This window comes from Lontra canadensis, unplaced genomic scaffold (genome assembly GCF_010015895.1).
Source record: "Lontra canadensis isolate GAN:19392208 unplaced genomic scaffold, GSC_riverotter_1.0 scaffold33, whole genome shotgun sequence".
NCBI lineage: Eukaryota > Metazoa > Chordata > Mammalia > Carnivora > Mustelidae > Lontra > Lontra canadensis.
Genome location: NW_022631027.1, coordinates 18,780,173 through 18,803,130, shown reverse-complemented (window position 1 = coordinate 18,803,130; position 22,958 = coordinate 18,780,173). Strand labels below are relative to the sequence as shown.

Sequence of the window (22,958 nt, the reverse complement as noted above, 5' to 3'; positions counted from 1 at the left end):
GGAAAATAAAAGATGAGCCTAATAAACTGGTGAATTTGTCTAAGGATATTTCTCAGGCAGGATGCTGAAAGTGCCAATCTGTTTCTTTTAGCCTTGTGTGAGGCACAAATACAAAGATATAAGGAAAAAAATTACTGGCCAACTTTCAAGCAAGCTTTAAAGAAAATATAAAAAGCCTCACTGGGTTTGAAAAAACAAAAACAAGACCAAAAACCTTGTTCATTCAGCGTCTCCCAGTAGAAGATTCTCAAAGTGAGAAAGGGCCTTAGTGCAAAGACCAAATCAAGACCTGTTAGGGAAATGTTTCATCATTAAGATGAAGACAAGAGTGTGACTGTAAAATTTTTCATTAAAACTTCAGAAAGATATAAGATGGTGCCGCATAAACCTTTCAAATATATAGAAAGCCTTCTGGATTTAAGGGCATGCCTTTTCAAACATAGGCACCCAGACTCTTAAGGGTTTGTCTTAGAGCAGCTTCCCTGGGAGTCCATGGCAGAAAAAGGCATAAATTGAAGAGATTCCTGAACATGTCTTTTGTCCAACACAGTGGATTTCTGTACTGATATATCAGAGAACAAAAATTTTTCAAGGAACTATATCAGCTTGGATTAAAAGGAGTAGATACACCATAAAAAGAAACGGGTTTGGTCTTTGGACCCATGAACAATTCTGGGCAGGAAGCAGGATGAGAAATCTAGTCAGCTACAAACACAGGCCATCTCTTATGGAAGGCAGAGTAACTCAGGGAATAAAACCAAATGCTGAAGAAGATGAATCCAGCTGCTGGGGAAAGCAATGGCTGGCTGAGAAGTCGATTTGAGGCCACATCAAGGAACTAGCAAGGTGTGTCCCGCTGAATTTCAGAACTGCTGTTGGACAGTGACCCTGTGTGCCTCCTGTTCCTCCTTCCTTTTTCAACAAGAATACTTACAGTGGTTATCCTACACCTGACCCCCACTGCATTTGGGGGTATACAGAAAGAAGATCATTGGAGTCTTTTATTCACAGCTCTTCATGGATTGAAAAGAACCATGCCAGAACAACTCCATCCAAAGAGCCTCTCTGGCACCTAGAACTGATCTGGATGACTGCATCCTGGACTTCAAGTAATAAGATGACACTGAGAATTTTGAGGGAGGAGTCAGATGTCTTTTGCATGCGGAAAGGATGTGAATAGTTGTGGACAGAGGGCGGGTGGTGGCTGATAGTATTTACCAAAAATGGCTTTAAGATCTTTCATGCCACACTCTCTTCTTTACCTTCTCTGTTTAGAGGTGATTTCTCCTACAGCAATACGACTCAGATCATAAAGATAAAAGAAAGAGGGGCTCAATGAGGCCCACTAGGTTTTTGGCTTACCCAAATGGGGGAATGACAATACCACTTACTGAGACGATTAGTAATCATTTTTGAGTGAAGGGAAGGAAAGTGGGCAGAATGGTAAATCACAGTTGTCTTTTGGCCATGTTATTTTTGAAATGTGTATGAGACATTCAAATGTAATCTTTTTAGTTCATTCAGGATTCTGAAATCACAGTAATACTTTCATAGTGGAAATAGCTCACCAGTGACATTTTTATGAAGCATGGCACTACGAGCCTATTATGACATTAACAAAAATAAAAGATTGATGTCATCCAAATGACATAATCATCCCAAATTAGTACAACTAAGCGTAAGTTGCCCCAAATTTTTAATATTAATGTTTGTTACTTGAAAGGTCACCTTTCGGGCCCAATTAAATAAGTGAAAAGAACTTCATTATTTGAAAACCTTTGAGCATTTGTTTGAAGTGGAAAAAGATCTTTAAACAGTCACACTTGCAAGAAAAACACAATTTGAAGTTGACCTAGGTGGTTATTGGCCAAAAATCAAGTCTGGGACAGGATTCCAGTTTCAGTCATTTGTAAAAGAGGGCTATTCAAAAATGGTGCTCCTTACGGGGATGCCACAAAAACCTTAAACACTGCAGTAGGCTGGACACAGCCATAAAGAAGAGAAGTCGCTGCTTTGCTTCACAGCATTAATCACAGGAACCAGACAAGAATAAACAGCAGTTAGGTGAGGGGCGCCCCATAAACAAGGATAATAAATGTTTGTGATAACCTCTTCCACCAGTGAATTAAAGGCCTTGAGAGACATGGAAAAGTAGAGCAAAAGAATCGATTCAATCTTCTGTTATCGGCATTGATGAAACAATGTGCAATTTGTATGAAACCTCTCCTCAGAAACAAACCATCCCAGCCTGCCAGACACCATGCTTCTGGTTACAAAGTCACCTTGATAGCATAGGCATCCCACTTCATTTTTGGATGTTGTGATTTATCCATGACACTAGATTCACTGTAAGCTTCAATAGAATGTCATCATTTATTCAGGGGACAACTGAACATCGACAAATCAGCAGGTGGGAGAGGGAGTCTCAGACTCCTCTGCTCCCTTCTCTCCTGAGAAAAATAAATGCTGCCATCCACAAGATTTCCCGCTTCCTCTTTGTCAATGCACTCGCGATTCCAACTGAAGGTGACACTGCAGATCGGAGTCCCTGGGCATCTTGTACCTCAGAACACTGTGGAATCGCTTCAGTCCATAAATAAAGCCCTACAGTCCCTGTGCCAAGGAAATGGTGAGCACTTAGAAGATTGGCGCAACCATGGGATATGGAGACTATAGGCCAAGGAAAGGAGGATATTTTATGGTTTTCCTTGTACTTATCACAAGAATTCTAGAGGCCAGCAGAACTCTACCCACATTAAGATATCAATAATTTCTTTTTTATAATGATGGGACCAAAGATTATATGAAAATATAATCTTTTTTTTAAAAAATATATTTTATTTATTTATTTGAGAGGGAGGGAGAGAGAGAGATAGAGCAAGAGCGCAAGAACAGGAAGAGGGAGAACGGGACTCCCAGCTGAGCAGGGAGCCCGATACAGAGCTTGATCCCAGGATGCTGGATCATGACCTGAGCCAAAGGCAGATGCCCAACCAACTGAGCCATCCAGGTGCACCAAAGAAATATAATCCTAACTGGTCATTGCTTCCAAAGTGAAAATGCGAAGCAAAATTTCATTACTTGGATTTGACCAACAAGAGGGGAAGAATTTATTACCAGCAGTATCTTCTAATCTGTGGCATGTTCTGTTGCTAGGAAATTTCTCTAAAATGAGATTTAGGGAAACTCAAATGCTGTACTTGTGCCTGTATTTTTTTTCCCACTCCCTCCTCCTTCCCATTCCTAATGTTAGATATAGATCATAAATAAATGTCTCGTTTTGCATTTCAATAAAATGTATTTATGTATTCAGATCTTTCATCAAATGTTAAAGCTTTAAATATTTTAAACACAAAGGGGGAAATCACATTGGTTTGGGGATTTGGGGGTGTTTAGGATTTTTTTTTTTAAGAGGAATTGTGAAAGGTACAGGACACAATCTAGGACAGCAATCACGCATAATTCCCCTAATAATTATTATTAATATAAAAAAATTGGGGGAATATGGAGAGTTCTCCAGGATTTTTTCACCTAAAGGAGACAACCAGAATGAGATGCAAATCAGTGCTCTTATCTAATGAATAATGCAAATGAGCGTTCTGCATATAGCAAGTCAGTCTGCAGGAATTCTCTCTGCCTCACCTCACATTTCTTGTGGATTTAAGCACCGTGTGTCACAAGAAATTAGAGAAAGGAATTGCCAAGTAATGACAGAGCCTTGGAGCCCCAAGTCAGTGTAGGTAGGAAGGACATTAAGATGCATCGTAGGGCAAGGGCGGGAGCTGACATCTCATTAAAATGAAAATGTTGCTATTTTTCCTTCACCTAGTTAATGGAGTTGTATGACACTGTAATCCGTGTTTATTTGTGTGGCTATTAGTTAAAAGAATCTGCAACAACACTTCTTTGGAAGGATTCTGAAAACTTTAAAAAGCCATTATCTTCCCAACCTCCCAGTAGGGGGAAAAAAACCCTGGAAGAATTTTACTTTTTCTTTTATGAAAGTTAACCAACACTTAAGATTTTTTAGTAGCATGACAGAATCCACTTAAAACGGTGTACTTTATGCAACTTTCTTGCTACTTGACAGGTACTCAATTCTCCAGATAACAATTGAAAACAAACCCTCATTTACTCAACACATAATCAATTGATGTTAACCATGGGTGTGCTCACAGTTCCTTTTCAGCCATGGGTTAGTTCACTGCACCGTATTTTTTATTTAGAATTCACTGCCATTGTCTCTGGTTTTCTAAGAAAGCTATCCTGAATACAGAGTTGTTTTCCTTGTATAACATAACTACACATGCCTCATGTTTTCTGTAGAATCATTTGCTCTGCTAGTCCTAGATTTTAATCAATCTTAGAGAGTGTTCAACTAATCTTGTGCAAATGGGATACCCTTTTTTTAACCAAAATATTTAGAAGAGCTTTAGGCACAAGCAGCCACCTGGCAGAGAGAAGCCCGCAGCACAGTCCTTGGGCTATTTGTTTAAGGTTACCTCAACATATAGAAGTGGACCAAAAATCAAGCAACAATGCCTAAATATTTTTCTTGAAAATTGTTTGACCTATGTTGCAAATGCATGTCCCCCAAAACAAGCAATACTGACAACATAATATCCCAGTTAAGACAATGAGCACAAATATCCATTATTATACTATGCAATCATTGGGTCACTTCTGCATTTTAGTTTGGTAAGTTTTCTTCTAAGTTTGGATTTTGGAGGAAATACCCAGATAACAAAGTTTCCTGAGAATTGTCATGTTAAACACACAAAATAAGACTCCGAGTTTTAAAATACTGTTAAAAAATAAAGGAAATATCTTTGGAGTAGGGAAATTGTGCATTTATTTGAAAATCCAGAGAATGTTTTTATTTACTTCATAGAATTTCTATAGTACTGTTTCATATAGTGTAAAGTTGTTAGTGACTCATAAAACACATTTAGTAAGTCTTGATCAGAATTTTAATATCTGATATAGAAAGGAAGATATAAAATTGGTTTGTATATAGTATGGCATTTTGTGAATTTTTATTTCTAATTAAATGCATATTTATGCTTATATGTATTTACCAGGTCTTAATATAAAATGCATTACCATTAATTTTAGATGAAAAAAAGTGAAAGCTTGTGCTCCAGGGCCCTCCAACAAATCAACTAGCATTCACATTGACACTGGGAAAGAGCACAGAGAAGCAGACCAGCTTAATTATTATGCTTACTAAGTCAAAGTGTTGATTGAGTCTTCCATACCAGTATAAAATACAAGTTCTGTGAAATTCACAACGTTATAGAAATTCAAATACATTTTTATTTCTTAATGGGCTCTTCAAAGAGAAACAGGCACTTTATTGCATTTTCTATTTTGTTCCCAACGGTGGGTATCAACCCATGTTCATGTCTTTGGAAAGGAAAATACATGGCACTCGCTGGAGTGTAGCTAGTAAGAGTAAGAAAAAACCTTGAGTTAATTGCTGGGCAAAGGTAAGGCTCTTGTGTGGATACTGTAGTCTCATAGTGGAGCCTTGGTATTCTTGCGCATCAGACAGTCATCACCAGACATGCTATTTTCTAAAGCCAAACTAGGCTTATTCCCTCATAGTGCTTCTAGTCAGAAATTCTTGAAAAGAGATTCAGAGAGTACACACAGAGAAATGGAAATAATTCAGGAAATAGAAAAGGACATTAAAATTATCAGATTCATCTACTCAGAGAGTCAAGAACATTTTATATTTGTAAAACAAGAACAAAATATTTTGGGAAAATAAAAATTGAAACAACAGTTATTGTCAAATAATTTAAAAATTGATGGGAAATAAATGCCTTGAAAAATGTCACAGAACAAAAAGACAAAATAATGGAATAAATGTATAAAAATAAAAAAGATATAAAGATACCATATATAAGCAATTCAGATGGTTCAACTTCTAGAAAGAATGAGTGAAGAACAGGAAGGAGAATTTGTTAAAGAAATAATTGAGGAAACTTTCCCACAAGAAGGATATGAGTCTTTGGATCCACCAAGTTCCCAGCATACTAGATGAATAAAATAACCATATCAATACATAATAAAAAAATTTCAGAACTCTAAGAATAAAGAGAAAGTTCTAAAATTCTAAAATGTGGTATATTATATTATTGTTCCTACTTATTCATTGTCCTTCTCTATATGGCCCATCCCTCTGGGCCCTTCCCTGAGGCTCCTTCCTATGGGATGGGGGTGGAATGCTAAAGGAGGAAGACTACTGAAAGGAATGATTCCTGCTCCACTGGTGTCAGGCTTGGATATGTGACTGGTTTGAATGGAATGGAAATAACATAAGCAGGAGCTTCAAGTGTCAACATTTGGTTCAATCATAGTTCTTTCACTTGTCAATAGTTGAGCATTCTCTGGTATGTACTACTATTTTAGTCTAGATCCCATACTTAGAAGACAAATGAGGCCCAGATAGAGATACCCACAGCTAACATGTGACAAGCTACTGAAATTTTAGTATTCCATGTTACCATGGCCTAACTTAGTGCCACCAAATATAAGGGAGAAAAAAATACATCAAGAAAAGAAAAAATGTATCCCTTTTAGGAGCCCTATGTCTAACTGTACCTTTAGAATTATAAACAAGAATCCTTTTAATTTAGAATTTTATGCCCAACCTATCAATCACAGTGAGGTAGAACAGGGAAATTTTTAATTGCACAATACACTTTTTATTTGTTAGTTGCCTGAGCTTATAGTCAAGCAAAATGAAGATAAAGCAAAAATTACAAAGACATGGGATTCAGGAAACTGTGGGTCCACTTTATGAAAATAATGAAAAGAACCCCTAAGTGTGGAGTTGGGCATGTGGGAAAAGTGATCAATCAGCATGGTAAATGTGAAGATATGATGAAGAGAAATAGACAAATAATGCAGGAAACAAAGCAAATAAATCTCACAAGAGCTAATGCACAGCATGGTAACAATAGTTAATAATACTGTATTATTATATGTTCAGAATTTGCCAAAAAAGTAGATCTTAAACTTTAATCACAAGAAATAAACAGACTCTTAATTACAGAGAACAAACTGATGGTTACCAGGTTTTGGGGGTGGGGGGGGTGTGTGGCCGGGGGGATGGGTGAAATAGGTGATGGGGATAAGGAGTGTACCTGCTGTGATGAGCACTGGGTGATATATGGAAGTGTTGAATCACTATATTGTACACCTGAAACTAATATAGTAGTGTATGTTAACTAACTGGAATTAAAATAATAACTTAAAAAATTTTAAAAAGTATTTCTCATAAGAAAAAATTGTAACTATGTATGGTGATGGATGTTAATTAGACTAAAAAAAAACCTCACAAGAAAAATATGGGCTATTTATGAATCAATGTAAAATATACCATGATTTTTCAGAGCTGACGACAGTTGAAGAAAGAAGTTATGTGACACTAATACTGATCTCTGTCCTTCAAGTGATTCAAGGATTATGCCTTTGGCCCAATGGAGAAGAAATTAAAATTATAGCTTTGTACTTGACCTAGCAGTGAGAAATGTTTGCATAGTCATAATAATGTAAATTCAGTTTATTGGCTTTTTAACTTAAAGAGTCAACCTAAGAATATAGCATAGAAGACTTTGTTGTATTTGCAAGACAGAATGAAAATGTCGACAGTGTAAATGATAATGTAAATAAAACCATAGCTAACAGAAGATGGGATACAGAAAAGAGGAAGAAAAAGTAAAAGCAGTGAAGATCTCATCTTATTCAATGGGTGGGTTGAGAAATATCAACTGGGTCTCTATCTTACTCAGCTTGAGGGTGCAACATTGTGGCCTTGAAAGTTGGTTGACTGATAATTTATTATTTTTTCAAGATTCCCATGTATGACTAGGAACAATGACATGATGAAAAATGGAAAGAAGAGAGGGGAAAAGGCAAATTACATACCTGAGCTACACAACCCCATCTTTAAAACAAAGAGCCAACAGATATTGCCTAAAATTGATAAATCAAATAAACAGAAGTATAACTATACCTAGAACTATGGAGAAAAACTGCTACAAGTAAATCAGAAACAGTCTTTTCAAAGTTGCCTTAGACATGTCAGAAGAGAGGAATGGAACAGGAGATTGCTTTTCATGGTTCTGTAACTCTCTTACTTGTTAATAGGTGCATGTAGTGTTCTGCTGAAAATGAAACTTTAAAAAGATGGGATAAGAGCAATAAAGGCCTGAATACTAGGGCAAAAAGTCACTGTAACATAATGAAAGCAAGGATTAGAACTATTAAAATGGCAGCTATCATGAACAGAGGTGAGATAGAGGAAGAATATTTAGAAAATTGCCTTAGATGAATGGTTTTCCACGGGGGCAATTTTGCTCCCCAGGGGGACATTTTGCAATGCCTGGAGACACTTTGTCCCAACGGGGTGTGTGTGTGACTGGTTTCCAGTGGTTAGAGGCCAGGGATGCTTCTCAACAGCCCACAGTGTATATGACAACCAACTACAAGGAATTATCCAGGTCCACATGCCAATTGCTCCAAGGCTGAGAAACTGCCATAGAGTTTGTATACTTGTTCAAATGAGAGGTAAAAAGGAACCAAACTAGGCAAATTGCAATAAGAACTGAATGGAAGAAACAGGAACAAAAGGCATTTGAGGCAACCTGGGTGTGGCATGTGAAACTTAGAAACCTTTGCAAATATAGATTATGAACAATTATATTCTGTTTATCCATTTTAATGAATTCCCTAATGTAGTACTGCACTGTATTTAACCTGCAAATTTTCAGTATACTCCCATTCAGATAAGCACCAGCACCATCCTTGAGCTTTACTGTAAGAGTAATGCAGTTCATTCCTGTCAACTAATGCACCTAATGGTGATGTTAAGATTTGCACTTTGCTAACAAATGAGTATAGGCAACTCTTAAATTCCTTAGTTAAGAATTAACGAAGCTGAGTTATTTATAAGAGTTAATTCAGTGAAATTCTTTCTCCAAAGCATCTTGGGTTCAGATATTTAGGGTAAATGTATAATTTTTCATGTCTATGAAAACACCTAGCAATTTTTTTTAAAAGATTTTTATTTATTTATTTGACAGAGAGAGAGGAAGAGAGCACAAGCAGGAGGGGCAGCAGAGAGAGAGAGGAGAAGCAGACTCCCCACTGAGCAGGGAGCCTGACTCAGGGCTCAATCCCATGACCCTGGAATCATAACCTGAGCCAAAGGTAGATGCTTAACTGACTGAGCACTCAGGCGTCCCTAGAGTAAAAGGTAGAGTTTTCATGTCTGTGAAAACTCCTAGTGATTATTACTTTGATTTCAGAAACAAATAATGTATAGAGTAGACCCCCTTATCTGTGGTTTTGCTTTCTGAGGTTTTGGTTATCCTTGGCCAACCATAGTTTAGAGGCAGATGACATCTTCCGTCTGATGTATCATCAGAAGGTCCATAGTTGCCTAACACTGTGTCACAATGCCTACATCATTCCCCTCACTCCAGCTCATCACATAGGCATTTTGTCATCTCACATCATCACAAGAAGAAGGGTAACTATAATACAATAAGACATTTTGAGAGATAGAGAGAACACATTCATATAATTTTTACTATGGTATATTATTGTAACGGTTCCATTTTATTATGAGTTATTATTAATCTCTTACTGTGACTAATTTATAAATTAAACTTTACCATAGGTATATATGTTTAGGAAAAAACACTGGGTTCAGTACTATCTGCGGTTTTAAGTATCCACTCGTGTCTTGGAACATAACCTCCACAAATAAGGAGGGACTCCATTATCTCCCTTAACAAATGAGTTGCTGAGTGCAGCTGAATGGGGAAAAAAGGGTAACCATAGGAAATTGGCAACCATTTGACTTTCTCTAAATCAATCTCCCCTACCATCTTGTTACTCTATAAACCATTACTTTCTTTGCAACAAGACTTTATAATCAAAAGCTGCAGCTTTCCCATGCCACAGAAAGTTCTTTGAGGGTAGGAACCTCATCTTACTCAACTTCCTTTCCCTCTCAGTGCCTGGCCTTGAAAATGGAGGGGCCTCAATAAGTAGCTATTGATTTGTACTGAATTGCTAAATTTAATTTCAAACCGCCCCCAGCAAGAATCTGTACTTGTCAACACTAAAATTACTTATGATCCTATGCAGAACATAACCAACTGACAAAGTTATGAATCTTTCCAACACTGGCCTTAGAACTTCTTGTGGTTCTCACCATGCATATTGTAAATGAGTTTGGAATTTGCATGCCAAGTTGAAATATGGTGCCCTAGAGAATTTCTATGATTGATCTCATTCAAGCAAATTTACTCATTGTCCCCCAATACCTCACTATAATTAGAGACTGGCATTTTGTTTCAACTTACATAATAGTTTTTCATAGAAGACATCTGTCTTGTAACTTGCCTAACTCTCTAAGGGGAAAAAAAAAAAACACAGAAAGAAAAGGGAAAAACAATACCTCAGTGACATTAATTATACCAGCATGTTTTCCAGTGCTTTGAAAAGGGGACTCTGAGCATTGATTGCCACTGAAGTGAGACCTAAAGGATATATTACAGTTCTGAAAACCCCACTTAATGTTCTTATGGCTCTAAGAATCTAGTAATATCCTGATGGCTACCTAGGGTAATAATCAGTTTCTCCTATTAAGTTGCCCAAAGCAGCAGCCTGGTGAGTGTTAGGGCCAGGATCCCTTCACAGGTTGTTGAATTCTATAATGCCTCTTGCTTTCCAACACAGACTGAGCAGGATAATACATACCAGTAGGTAAAGGTCCTTCAAACCCCCAGGACAGACTTGAAAAGAAACCTCATATCCTGCTTGCAGTGTGGTTGGACTTCATTCATCCCAATAAACTGCTTCTTCTTGAACTTGGAGTTTTTATGAAGCATCCTAAAAGAACTACTGTATTGTGGTCTGCTGGGCAAGTACAACTTAGTTGTGAAATTCAGAAAGCACTAGCTGAATCTGAAGCTAGTATTATAAGTGCTCTTGTGTACTTAACAGTATCCAGCATTTATGCATTCATCAAACATACATTAATCAAGTAAATAAATAAAATATTTACATTGCAAAAATACAGGTCAACATTTTGAAGTTCATTCATTTATTCATTCATTCAAGCACCCACTATTTATTATCTATTATATAACAGGGATGGTACTAAATTCTATGAATATGGCTGAATTATCCTTGCACTTGAAGAAATGTATAGGTTTGTATTTCATTCTTGACTCTGAATTTGCATTAAAATTATTTGGACAATTAAACGATCTGTGAACTTCATCTCCAAAGATAGGACCCAAACACTGGTATTTCTTTTTCTTAAATATCATTTTAATTTGTTTAATACATTTTTCAAGTGCTTTTTATTTTGTGAAAGTATCCCATCATTTCCTAAGCCTGTGAAACACAGTCACTTCAAGTGAAACAAGCTCAAATTTACTTCCATTTCACCTACACCATACAAGACTTTAATTATTAGAAATATTAAATATAAAATAAAAATAAAAGAATCTTGTTACAAAACAGAATATGCAAGTACATTTAAATGATTGGTTTTTAATATTTATATTTTCAAGAATATCTGTAAAGCAATAGAGTATAATGGTTAAGAAAACAGCATTTGGAATCATATATTTGGCTTTGAGTCACAGTCAGCCATTAACTATTGGCAGTGAAAGCCCAAGCTTTCAAGTTTAATAACTTCGGTACGATTCAAACATTGGCATTTCTTAAAAACACCCCAGCAAAGAGTGAGGTCCTTACTCAAATTGGTGACTACACAAACAAACAGGAGATCATAGTACAGTGTAGTAAATGCTATCACAGGCATAGACAAGATGTTTTGGGAGCCCTTTGGAAGGCCATAAAAATCAGTCTCGCAAGTATGAGAGTAGGGGTTGGTCACAGAAAGCTTTAGCAATAAAAGCAGACTATAGCTTACTATTGTTTCTACAGAAGAACAAAAGTCCTTCTCAGAAGGGTCAGAGAAGAAGGAGGGAGTGAGAGAGCAAAGAATTAAGAAAATAAGCAAGAAGAGATGTGTATTTTAGCGCAATAAACTAAAGGGCAAACATCCAACCAACCTCTGGATTCCACAGTGGAAATTCAGGAAATTCAACTCAAACATCAGCAGTGTGTCCCTAGACAAGTTACTGAACCTCTTTGACCAACACCCCCCTTTTTTTTTTTTTAAGATTTTATTTATTTATTTGACAGAGAGAGATAGCTAGAGAGGGAACAGAAGCAGGGGAAGTGGGAGAGGGAGAAGAAGGGTTCCTGCTGAGCAGGACCCTGGGATCATGACCTGAGCCAAAGGCAGACGTTTAATGACTGAGCCACCCAGGCATCCCTGATACTTTTATTCATTTACAAATTGAGGACAATGATAGGTATATCACAGTGTCATTATAAAGAACAGAAAATGTAGCATAAAACTCTCAATAAATGCCATCATTAAGTAGATAGAGATGATTCACATGCAGATACTCTTCAAATATTACTGTATTGTAGTGATTGGATTAAAATTTGTTTGTTTAGAAGACTAAAATCTCAAGATCAAATAAAAATAACCGTAACCTATCTTTCTGCAGTTAGATACTACTTTTTAAGGACACATTAATCCTGAACAGGACTCAATTTTCTTCTCCCAATAGTAGTATTGACTAATGTAATGCGCTGATTCATCAAGATCAGAAAATTCTAAAGGAATTAGAATGAGATTTAAATTCTACAGAAATGAATTCTAAAACTCAAATCTCTCTTACAGGACTAAGAATAAACACTCCATGTGACAATGAAGTCTTTTGATGCCTGATATTTGCTTATCTGTCTTAGAATGGGGGCAAAAATATAGAGCTATGATTATTTTCTCATTTTATTTCATTGCTTTAAATAAGAACTTCTTAAACATCTCACACTACTTTTACCATATAGGTATGGTCTTCCTTAAGATGCAGAGAGCTATAAACCTTTACTCCCAAAATAACAGGTGTGTTGGAACATTATTGAAAGATGCTGGGTTTGGCATATAATTTTTCAAGGAAAGCAAAATGTTGCAGGTCATATTTCATTGTCAAAGAAACATTGGCCCAATTCTTTACTTCTTTCCTGCCTTAAACAACAAACAGACAAACACAAACAAACAGAAGTATGGGGTATTTAATTTATCTATTACTGAAAAAGAGAAACACCAATCCCTTTCAACTAAGGCTTTGAAATTGGTATTTCTAAAGGATTTAAACTCTTTCTGTATTCTAGACTATAATGTATCCAACCCTAGAAATAGAAAAAAAAATTTAAAAAGCATAAAGGGGTAAAGGAACAATAAGAAATGGAAAAGACTTCTAAAATAGTGAATTATAAGGAGATTTTTAAGGTACGCTGGAAAAAAAATGCATTCTGGCTGGATATATCTCAGTAAATCTTTAAAGCACTGCTACTTTTATTCTTTGATAAATATCATATAATGGCTTAGAAGTGAAGTATAATTTCAATTCTTACTACAGAGCCATTATGATGTTCTTGTGGACCAGTTAATATATTACTGAGCTCTCCTATACCAATCTCATACCAACCTGAAAACAGAAAAGTCCTCTCTTCTGAATGAGGTGATTTCTCTAGAAAGTCAGCTGTTCTCAAAAGTCAAGTTGATTCATATAGATTGCAGAAGGATACTACCAAGTTCTCTACTTTAGAATTTCCAAGAAAAATTATTTTCACATACCATAAGCATTCTATCAAGCACCTATTGCTTTTTAAAATGCTAGGGTGTCTTTTTCTTTTTGTATTTTTCAAGTATCTATTAATGAATTTATGTTCATGAGAGTCCTCAGTGAGAGGACTTGGAAAAAGCAGTCTATAATTTAAGGCAAACCCTAAATCAAATGGATTTCACAAAAATTCCATTCCCAATGGTTGCCACATTCCAAGAATGGCTGAACCAAATGATTGGTCACTTTTCTTCTCCAGAGACAGTATAGTTAAGATAATTTTTAAGTTTAGGATTCTGGAATTTTTACTTCATGAATTATAACATAGCATATAAGTTAAACATAAGAAGTTAAAATCAGCTGCCAAGATTTTTGCTAATTGTGTGGCTTTGGGCAATGACATAACTTCTCTGTGCTCCACCCCCCTCGTTTGAAAAATGGGGCAATCACATTACCTAATTATTGGAGTTGTTATGAGTTAACACATTTATAAGTTTTTATAATAGTGCCTCATACATAATAGGCACTCATTAGAAGTTACCTTTTAATATACTATTGCAAAGTCACCAAGAATTCTCTTGGCAGAGAATAGGTTTAAAATTAGGGATGAATCCCACCTCAGTCCTTACTAGCTTAGTGATGACGGACAAAACTATTTGACTTCTTGGAGACAGTGTTCTCAAGACTAAAATAAAGACAATAATACCTACCTCATAATCGTTTAAGGATTAAACAAGCAACAAGCGAAGTACTTGCTGTATAGTCAGGCGGTTAACTGAAGAGCATGTAACAGCTAACACAAACAGATAGTATATATACTACATTGTGAGGTTGGTAAAGGAAGAAAAGCAAGAGGCTGGAGAGTAAGTTAAAATCTGGTTCTAAAAACTCCTGGATCTCTCTTCCACCATCTCCCTTCCCTTCCCCAGTCTAGAAAAATCCAGGCTGTTGATGAAACTATTTCCGTGTCCCTATGCGAATGTGAGACTAGAAAATCAGTGAGGCGTACAGTCTGCCTTGGGCACCATACTGACTCTGACAAAGTTAATCATTGTCACTTCAGAGGCTCTGGAAGTACTATGGGTCTTCGGAAGATGGGTGGTTACCTATGTCTATGAAGGGCGGGGAAATGGAGTTTAAAGTGATCGATGCAGCAGGTGTGTTGTGAGGAATGCTGAGAACTAAGCAGTCCCACAGCCCCACAGGAGCTTGGCAAAGAACAGCCAGAGAGCCTCTCAGCCCCTACTGGGGCACACAACAGCAGACTAATGCAAGCTACGGAGACTCCAAAACAACCCAGTGTCTTTGAGGCAGCCAGAGGAGTGAGGGAAGAAAAACCTTAATCCCAAATCTTAAACCTCCTTTCCGTGCTTTCTGCCAAAGATTTTGAGAAGACTGTGAAAGGCCATTGGGGAGGAAAAAGGGATGTTTGCTAGGCAATAGAAGGAATCTAAGTCCAAAACTCAGAGCTGGTACAGAATGGATAGAGAAAATTAGGAAGTGTTGTAGTTAAACGTGTACGTAATGAGAAAAAAAAAATATTTGCTGAGCATTTTCAAACATCAATAACTCAGCCATTTATATTTTTAAATATTAAAAAGGGCAAAGAGTATGGCATTGATTTGAAAATACAGAAATGTCATGCTAAAAAATGTATCTGGTTTTGAACTGACAAAATAAGACCAGTCAGTCTGATTTTATTCACAAACTAAGGGCTACAGTTCAACATAATGAAATTTTGCCTTTTTAAAATGTGGGTTAGGACACTCAATATTTGTATGGTGCAACAAGTAATAATGGTTCCATTATTAATTGCCTACTCTTATTAAAAAGTTCCAATAAAGAAGAAATGGGAACTGAGAGCCTAGATATAGTTTATAATGTGAAAAACAGTTGCCTGTTATTTTATTTTGGGGTCAGCAAGGTCACTTGATAAATTATAATGTGTTTTCTAAACATGACCTATAATCGCTGTTTTTAAAACAAAACATAAATAATACCAAATGGTAAATCCAATTAATTCATTTCCAACTGGTTTTGATTATCAGCATCAATAATTATGTTCAGTTTGTATCTGGTTATTAACCTTAATGATACTCTATCTGCCATTTAAGTAATTACTTTTTTATCAGCATCATCAGTAACAATAATTTTTTCTTATAATTAGCTGATTTGTCATTCATTAAGACTGCTAAATTATCCTATTAAATCATCATCTACAAGATCATCATAAAGATAAATGAAATATTGCATGGATACTGAAATTTGTCACTCACTTGAATTTCGAAGGATGACACAGACATGTCCCCTTCCCCCCAAAAAAGAGAAATGATTTATTTATCTTCTTTAGGCTCTAATACCCCTTTAACTTCACTTCCTTTAGGTCTTAAATTATATTTTTATGTAAGAAACCTAAATAGCTAAACACTTTGAAAACAGTTTTCTTAATTTTCTTAAAAAGCAGATGTGATGGTCTTTTTCAAGTGTCAATTCACTAAGCTACAGCCACCGGTTATTCAAGCACTAATTTAGGTGTTGCTATGAAGGTATTTTATAGATGTTATTAAAAAGTCCATAATCAGTTGGCTTTTAAGTAAAGAAGATTATCCTAGATAGTCAGGGTGGGTCTAATCCAATCAACAGAAAAACTCTAAGAGCACAGTCCATGATTTCCTGAAGAAGAAGAAAGTGTGTCTACAGAGGAGAGCAACTTCAGAACATGCCTGAGAGTTGAAGCCTACCCCTTCTGACAACCTGCCTTATAATTTCTGACTTGCCTAGCCATCCTCCATAATCACATAAACCAATTCTTTTTAATACTTTTCTTAGTATATATCTCCTAAGAGTTCTGTTTCCCTCGTTGGACTCTAATACAGCAGGCTATTACAAAGTGGCTTGGGTATTGTATCAGAAAGATGAGAGAGTAGAAAGTACTCCTTGACCTAAAATAGATAGCTCACCATTTAAAATTTTATTAGTAGAAAGTCATTCACTTCTTTGTGTGAGCCTATAAAAATGTAGATATTTCTAGAAGGGGTAGCAGCATAAACTATTCCTATTAAGACCCCTCCCCCCTTAGAGGTTCCCAATTCCCAGTGAAGACACTAAGAGGGTGAAACTCATGAAGAAGAGTTGTAACGACAAGGTGTAGAGTACAAAACAAATGGAAGTGTTGCTACCTCGTAGCTTGGCCAAGGGCCAGTCCTGTCAAAACCAGTATTGCTCCATTCATTAGATCCCCACTCAGTTATAAACTTGCCTTCTTCCAGGCATGCAAGACCTTAGAGAAATGTACACCTTATAGGATTACATTATTAAAAGGACAATCATACCATGTTTCAAGAAGCTCTGCAGAAAATCTGGAAAGTATACATATACATGAAGACTAAATAACATATTACTAAATAATGAATGGATCAACCAAGAAATCAAAGGGGAAATAAAACAATTCATGGAGGGCTAGTGCTCACAGAGGCTGAAGCTCTACCTGCTGGCAAGACTGAGCCCCACTGCATTTTATTTATTTTTTCATGGTTTTGCAGAGACTTAAGTTTTATGGATTAGGTTAAACTCTGGACCTCCTCAAAGAGAACTCATTTATTAATTTTTTTTTCCAAAATGGCAGCCTCCAACTGTACACAATTGTTAGTTCTACACTAGGTGATGCTGAGAGAGAGCAAGCATTTCAGCACCTACAATTATGGAACTTATATTGTCAGGAGGATAAGACATGGCTTCAGAGAAGTTAAGAATGTAAAGGATCCTATAGAAATTCTAACCCTAGTGAACAAAGTCAAAGGAGACATTGGAATAGTTCATTGACAGGTCTACTTCAGCCAACTGTATTTGACTGACAAGCTTATCATTGAGAAAACAAGAGGGACTTAGGGAGCTGGGACCAGCCACCACTGCAGCTGTGGACCACCTTCAGCATTCATTCTGGCTCCGGGGTTGGGGGCTGCCAATAGACCACAAGTGGCCTCTTACATCTGTTTAAAATAGCCTCTTTCTCTGCCTGCCCTGTATGAGCTGATAAACTGAGTTGGGTTTCTATTCTTCTACAGCCTTAGTGAAAAATGATGGTTGTCTCTCTCTCCTTGGTTCAAGTGTTAAAATGAAGAGCTAGAGCTCACTGAGAATAAGGCTGTGTATTATTTCATCTCCTCTCCACCCCACCCCTCTTTTGCATCTCATCACCACTGGCACAGAGTACCTACACACTTTGTTTCTTCATTGACATTAAACAAAACTTTCTCCTCCCACCCCCCAAAAAAATACATGGAGGCAAATGAAAATGAAAACACAATGGTCAAAAATCTTTGGGACACAGCAAAAGTTGTTCTAAGAGGAAAGATTATAGCATTACAGGCCTTTCTCAAGAAGCAAGAAAAAAATCAAATGAACAATCTAACCTTACACCTAAAGGAGCTAGAAAAAGAAGAACAAAAAAAGCCCTGAGCTAGTAGAATAAAGAAAATAATAAAGATGAGAGCAGAAATAAAAGAAATAGAAACTACCAAAATAATGAAACCTGAATCTGGTTCTTTGAAAAGATAAAAAAATTGATAAAACTTTAACCACACTCATAAAGTGGGGTGGGGGGGGGGAGAAAGAGAGAGAGGGAGATAGAGAGAACTCAAATAAATAAAATCAGAAATGGAGGAAAAATAAAAACTGACACCACAGAAATACAAATGATAATAAAATATTATGAAAAATTGCATGTCAACAAATTGGAAAATCTAGAAGAAATGGATAAATGCCTAGAAACATATAATCTTCCAAAACTGAAACAGGAAGAAATAGAACAGATTGAGCACTAGCAATGTAATTGAACTGGTAATAAAAAAATAACAAAGACCCGATAGCTTCATAGGTGCATTGTACTAACATTTTAAGAGTTAATACTTATTTTTATCCAACTATTCAAAAAATAGAAGAGGAAGGAAAGCTTCCAAATTTATTCTATGAAGTCATTACCTTGGTATCAAAACCAGATAAAGACACTGAAATAAAAGAAAAATAAAGACCAATATCATTGGTGAACACAGGTGCAATAATCCTAAACAAAATATTTGCAAGCCAAATCCAACAATACATTAAAAAAATCATTCACTACAATTGAATGGGATTCATTCCAGGGATACAGTATAGTTCAGTACTTCCAAATCAATCAATGTGCTACATCACATTAACAAGAGAAAGGATAAAAACCATATGATCATACGGATAAAAACCATATGATCACCTTAATAGATGCAGAAAAAACATTAGACACAATGTAACATCCATTCATGATAAGAACTCTCAACAAATTAGGTTTAGAGGAAACATACCTCAACATGATAAAAACCATATATGAAAAACCCACAGCCAACATCTGTGGCTGAGTTTTTCCTCCAAAATCAGTAACAGTTCCACTCTGACCACTTTTATTCACCACAGTATTGCAAGTCCTAACCACAGCAATCAGATAAGTAAAAAAAGTCAAAGACATCTAAATTGTTTAGAAAGAAATAAAACTTCCACTATTTGCAGATGACATGATAATCTATGTAGAAAACCCAAAAGACTCCACCAAAATGCTATAACCGATAAAAGAAGTCAGTAAAGATGCAGGATCAAAATTAATACAGAGAAATCTGTTCCATTTTTAAATGAAGAAGCAGAAAAAGAAATTAAGAAAACAATCCCATTTGCAATTACACCTAAAAGAATAAATCCTAGGAAGAAACTTAACCAAAAAGGTGAAAAAGAACTGTATTCCGAGAACTATGAAACACTGATGAAATAAACTGTAGGTGACACAAACAAATGGAAATATATTCCATACTCATGGATGGGAGAATAAATATTATTAAAATGCCCATGCTCCCTAAAGCAATCTACAGACTTAATGCAATCCCTATCAACCATAACAACAACATTTTTCATAGAACTAGAACAAATAATCCTAAAATTTATATGGTACCACAAAAGACCATGATAAGCAAAGCAATATTGGGAAAGAACAAAGCTAGAGATATCACAATCCCAGATATCAACATACACTACAAATCTGTAGTAATCACAACACTAAGGTACTGGCACAAAAACAGACACATAGATCTGTGGAACAGAACACATAATCCAGAAATAAACCCACACTTATATAGCCAATTAATCTACGAAAAAGGAAGCAAGAGTATACAATGCAAAAAAGACAGTGTCAAATGTGACTGGGAAAACTGGACAGCTATAAGCAAAAGAATGAAACTAAACATACTTTCTTATATACACAAAAATAAACTGATAATGCACTAAAGACCTAAATGTGAGGCCTGAAACCAATAACATCATAGAAGAAAACAGGTAGTGGTTTCTTTGACATTGTCCACAGAAACATTTTTCTAGGTATGTCTCCTCAGGCAAGTGAAACAAAAGAAAAATTGAAGGATTGGGATTACACTAAAATAAAAAGCTTTTGCACAGCAAAGGAAACCATCAACAAAACAAAAAGGCTACCTATTGAATCCGAGAATATATTTACAAATGATATATCCAATAAGGGGTTAATATAAAATAGCTAAAGAACTTACACAACTCAACACCAAAAAAAAAAAAAAGGGGGCAGAGGACCTGAATAGACATTTTTCCAAGCAAGATATACAGATGGCCATCAGACACATGAAAAGATGCTCAGCATCACTAATCATCAGGAAAATGCAAATTAAAACCAAAATGACATATCACTTTACACCTGTCAGAATGGCTAAAATCAAAAACACAAGAAATAACAAGTGTTAATGAGGATGTGGAGAAAAAGGAACCCTCATGCATTGTTGGTGGGTATGCAAATTAATATAGCCAATGTGAAAAGCTGTTTGGAGTTTCCTCAAAAAAATTAAAATTACAATTATCGTACCATCCAGTAATTCTACCACTGGGTATTTACCCACCTCCCCCAAGCAAAAAACAAAACAAAAAAAAAAACAAAAAAAAAAAACAAAAAAAAAACAGTGAAAACACAAATTCAAAAATATATATGCTCTCCTATGTTTACTGCACCATTATTTACAATAACCAAGCTATGGAAGCAACGAGGACATCCACTGATCTATGAATAAAGATGTTATGTATCTATCTATATATGATGGAATATAAATTATATATATATATATATAATGGAATATTACTCAGCCATAAAAAAGAATGAAATCTTGCCATTTGCAACGACATGGACGAACCTGGAGGGTATAATGCTAATTGAGATAGGTCAGACCAAGACAGATACCATATGATTTCACACCTATATGGAATTTAAGAAACAGATGAACAAAGGAAAAAAAACAAACAAAAGCCAGACTCAAATACAGAGGACAAACCGTGATTGCCAGAGGGGAGTGAGTGGGGGGATGGGTGAAATAGATAAAGGGGGATTAAGAGCATACTTATCTTGATGAGTACTGAGAAATATATAAAACTGTTGAATCATACTGTATACCTGAAACTAATATAACATTGTATATTAATTATACTTCAATTTAAAAGCTGTAAAATACTCTATAAGATCCACCCACTCAAGAAAACAGAGTGTGACACATAAACTACTGAATCAAAGAATATATGTCTAGATTAACCTTTCTAGATTACGGCTAGTTTTATTTTTGCTATATCAATAAATGAGGGTACGGGTTTGGGAGGAAAAAAGGTCAACCTGCATATATGGAGAACTTCACAATGTTTTGGCAAATTTCAGACTGGCAAAACATGACACATATTTAAAGTTGGTTAATTTGATCGATTTTTTAGATACTTAAGATATTTCTATAGATTTTGTTGCTGGTTGTTTCTATGATAAATGGTATAGAGGTCATAGATATTGCTAAAGATATGGAAATAATTATACTATGTGCTTGTTCTTATGTTCACCCAGGATGCAATTCAAAAGAGAACAATTTTAAAATAGATTTACTACTGGGTTTATTTTGTTGACCTTGACAAATGTCACCTCAATGTTGTTCCACTTCTATTTTTCCTCAAGGGAGAAGAGCTGCTCATGAGCAGGTGAAGGTAGAAGCATCTGGTCAAGTTAAAGCACAGAGAGAGAAACATTTTAAGCTGTCCAGAATATTAACAAGGAATGATTTGCATATCTCCTGAACATAGCGTCTTATTTTATAGATTAGTAACTACTTCATTATAGCCATGAATTTAGAGCTTCCTGAAATTATTTATATTAGAATCTAGTATTAAGGTCATTTTTTTTTCCTTGACATGATTCTAAAATGGAAATGAGAACTTTACCCATGATTTCCTATGATAATTGCAAACTTGCATTTAAGAAAAGAAGGAAAGAAAAGCCATCAGAAGCAACATTTGAGAACTGCCTTTCTCATTTTAGACTACAACTATATGAATAATCTTCTATTTTCACAGTAAAGCTCCCATTATTTATACTGTGAAATTGCAGACTACCTTTTCTCCAGAGATCTCAAAGTTCTTTTCTGGTATCAATTTGTCAATAGCCCAATGCCTCTGATTCTATGGAGTCCAGAGGAATCTGTTCGAGCATTATTTCTGTGAAAGCCTTTCATAGGCTTTATAACAACCCAACCTATGGAGAGCATCAATAATGACTGCAAAGTTCTTTTGCCAAGTGCTTATTAACTAACAAAAGATATCTCCATTAGAAGAAAAAAGTAGGAGGGTGCCTGGGTGGCTCAGTCAGTTAAGATTAAGCGGCTGCCTTCGGCTCCAGTCATGATCCCAGGGTCCTGGGATCAAGCCCCATGTCGGGCTCCCGCACAGTGGGGAACCTGCTTCTCCCTCTTCCACTTCCCTGCCTGTGTTCCCTCTCTCACTGTCTCTCTCTCTCTCTCTCTCTGTCAAATAAATAAATAAATAAGAAGAAAGTATGGCTTTGAAAAACTGTGAAAACTCAAGGGCAATGTATTTACATCCTTCTTAAATCTACTCAAGCTTTCACTCAAAGATTAAATTTACACATATTTCATACTTAAACCGTGCCCGGTAACGTATACTCAATAAAAACTAATTACTTTAATTTTATAAATATATTATAATTCAACATCTATTATGTATTAGTTATTGTGACTTAGAGCAAGTCATTAACCTTTTCAAATTTTATAAAATGGGGATTTCTACCTGTATATGAGGATTAACATTACTCAAGATGCATGAGACTTCTTTTTTTTTTTTTTTTTTTTTTTTTTTTTTTTT

The 22,958-nt window shown here is 35.8% G+C and overlaps 1 protein-coding gene and 1 pseudogene across 8 annotated transcripts in view; one reads left to right on the top strand and one right to left on the bottom strand.

The window, feature by feature from the left end:
• Positions 1 to 22,958, bottom strand: part of NTNG1 (netrin G1) — a 336,025-nt gene that overhangs the window by 277,043 nt on the left and 36,024 nt on the right. The gene's annotated exons all lie outside the window — the stretch shown is intronic.
• Positions 17,355 to 17,624, top strand: LOC116873438 (annotated as a pseudogene).